Raw genomic sequence first — 2,500 nt, forward strand, 5'->3', positions numbered from 1 at the left:
TTTCTCTCTCTCTCTCTCTTTCTCTTTCTCTCTCTCTCTCTCTCTCGTTGGCTTACGCAACATCATGAAATATGGAGATATTCGTTAGAGATTTTCATCTGTAATGAGCGGGTTTACGACAGTCCGTGCACACGCACGAATCATGATCAGCCCTGCATGCGAACATCTGGCCATAGGGAAGACGTATACCCTGCGGTACATGATGTTCATGAACATTAATATGTTCATTATTATGTTCATTTTATTGTTGTTTTATCATGTTTATTGTTTATTTTATTGTTTATTAATTATGTTCATTATTATGCTAATTATGTTCATTATTATGCTAATTATGTGCATTATTAATATATTCATGAACATTATTATGGTCAATGTAGTTACGACGTCGGTGGAAGGGTTACACGTATAGGAACACAAACAGAACTAGGAAATATAACATGATACAGAACAATGAGATATAACATGGAAGAGAGCGAAGAGATATAACATGGAAGAGAGCGAAGAGATATAACATGGAAGAGAGCGAAGAGATATAACATGGAAGAGAGCGAAGAGATATAACATGGAGCAGAGTAAGGAGTTATAACATGGAAGAGAACAAGTAGATATAACATGGAACAGAGTGAGTAGAAATAACATGGAACAGAACGAGGAGATATAACATGGAACAGAACGAGGAGATATAACATGGAAGAGAACGAGGAGATATATAACATGGATGAGAACGAGTGAAAGCGATAGAAGGTCACGCATTATAGCGGTGAGCTATATGATGTCCTTTACAACCCCTACAACTACTACGTGCTGGTTGTCATTTCGCTTGCTCGCCTCTTCTAATAACATACTATCTATCAGTGAAGCGCGTGCATGCATGCGTGCGTGCGTGCGTGCGTGCGTGCGTGCGTGCGTGCGTGTGAGAAACGTGACGAGAACAACGAGGTATTGTTTCTCACACATAATTAATCCGGTCATACAGCTGGGTAATTGGCCTTGAATGAATGCATGCACACATGCATGAGTGAGTGAATGAATAAAAGAACGAGTGAATGAGTAAAGGAAGGAAGGAAGGAAGGAAGGAATGAGAACGATATAACGTAGGAACGAACGAATAAATAAAGTGCCAAACAAATGCACGAAAAGTTGAACCAATAAAAAATGTCACGCTAAATTGAGTTGACACATGCAATAGTTTTAGATTAATAAGAGAAACACATCGAAATGTCTTATATAACGCAACCGAAACAAATTTATTAAAGTTATATCCAAGCCAACATTTCATACCGTCTGACGAATAAAATAATATACTAATATACCTTAAAAATATAAGGAAGCATTTTTTACAATGACACATTACACAATTCAAAATATCCGTTTCCGATTCCGCTAATAAAAGCTACATAATCCTGCAAAAAAAGACGAAACCACAGTTTGCAAAGCGTGAGTCTGATTAAAACACGCTGTAGATACAAAATTGCAGTTACGTAAAGTGCGACACGCTCGAAATCAAATCAACCAATAAATCAAAAACGGGGAAGGACACAGAAGTCTGCTCAATGGAGCCGTGGCCGAAAACCAGAGCGCAGATATTCTGAGACAGTTCGCACGGAATCTTATCATTATTTAGTTAATTAATTAGTTAATTAGGTGTTAGTTTTGATCTATATACGGCTATATATCCAACAATAGACCAACTATGATGGCGTTACGGTAAACGCCAACATTATCCTTTATATGCTTATATTTACAGTCAGCGTTGCCACCAGCTTTACGTGGAAAAAAAATCTTTTAAAAAGCTATCGCTGAGTAAACTCGTAAAACTAATTACATGGTTAATATTACGTGTCATTATCTGACACTGCTAGCGCTGTGTGTGTTCTACCTCGCGCTTCCCTCCATAGACCCAATATTAGTTGCTATATATATATGTCATGGTAGTATATAGCAGTTAGCGGAAGTAGAAGTAACTCACATCGTTGCGCTAACCTTTTATCTTTCAGTAATACAAATTATAATCATCAGCCTAACTATAACTATGTATAATATATATATATATACATATATAAATATATATATATATATATACATATATATAACGGCTAAGAATCGTTGCCGTTACTTCCTCGTATATCACATGATTGATCTGAAACGTTAATTTTGGCTAAATGCAATAATCGCTATAACGTAAACAAAGTCACACTTTGTTCAACGTTCTCTCGTTCACGCGGGGCAGTGCCACACACGCACGTACGCACGCACGCACGCACGCACGCAGACACGCACACACGCACGCAAGCACGCAGCAACTAAGTCTCCTGCAATCGATGCTATCAAAGACCGTATATGATACGCTATATAGAATATTATACACGCGGTCTTTGATACGGTGTTCTATCGACCGTCGATGACGTGACACACACAGCTCTAATACCCGCTGAGAAACGAAGGCACATGCAGTGTTCCATCACGCAATTAACCTACGCCACAGCCAGGGTCTCCGCAT

The 2,500-nt window shown here is 38.4% G+C and overlaps 1 protein-coding gene across 1 annotated transcript in view; it reads right to left on the reverse strand.

Moving 5' to 3' along the window:
• Positions 1–1,219: 1,219 nt before the first annotated feature.
• Positions 1,220–2,500, reverse strand: part of LOC106807247 — a 26,326-nt gene continuing 25,045 nt past the window's right edge. The window contains exon 5 of the mRNA XM_014809538.1: positions 1,220–2,500. This exon is cut by the window's right edge and continues 393 nt beyond it. The gene's annotated coding sequence lies outside the window, so the exon portion shown is untranslated.

The sequence above is a fragment of the Priapulus caudatus genome, unplaced genomic scaffold, assembly GCF_000485595.1.
Source record: "Priapulus caudatus unplaced genomic scaffold, Priapulus_caudatus-5.0.1 Scaffold202, whole genome shotgun sequence".
In the NCBI taxonomy this organism is placed as follows: Eukaryota; Metazoa; Priapulida; class Priapulimorpha; order Priapulimorphida; family Priapulidae; genus Priapulus; species Priapulus caudatus.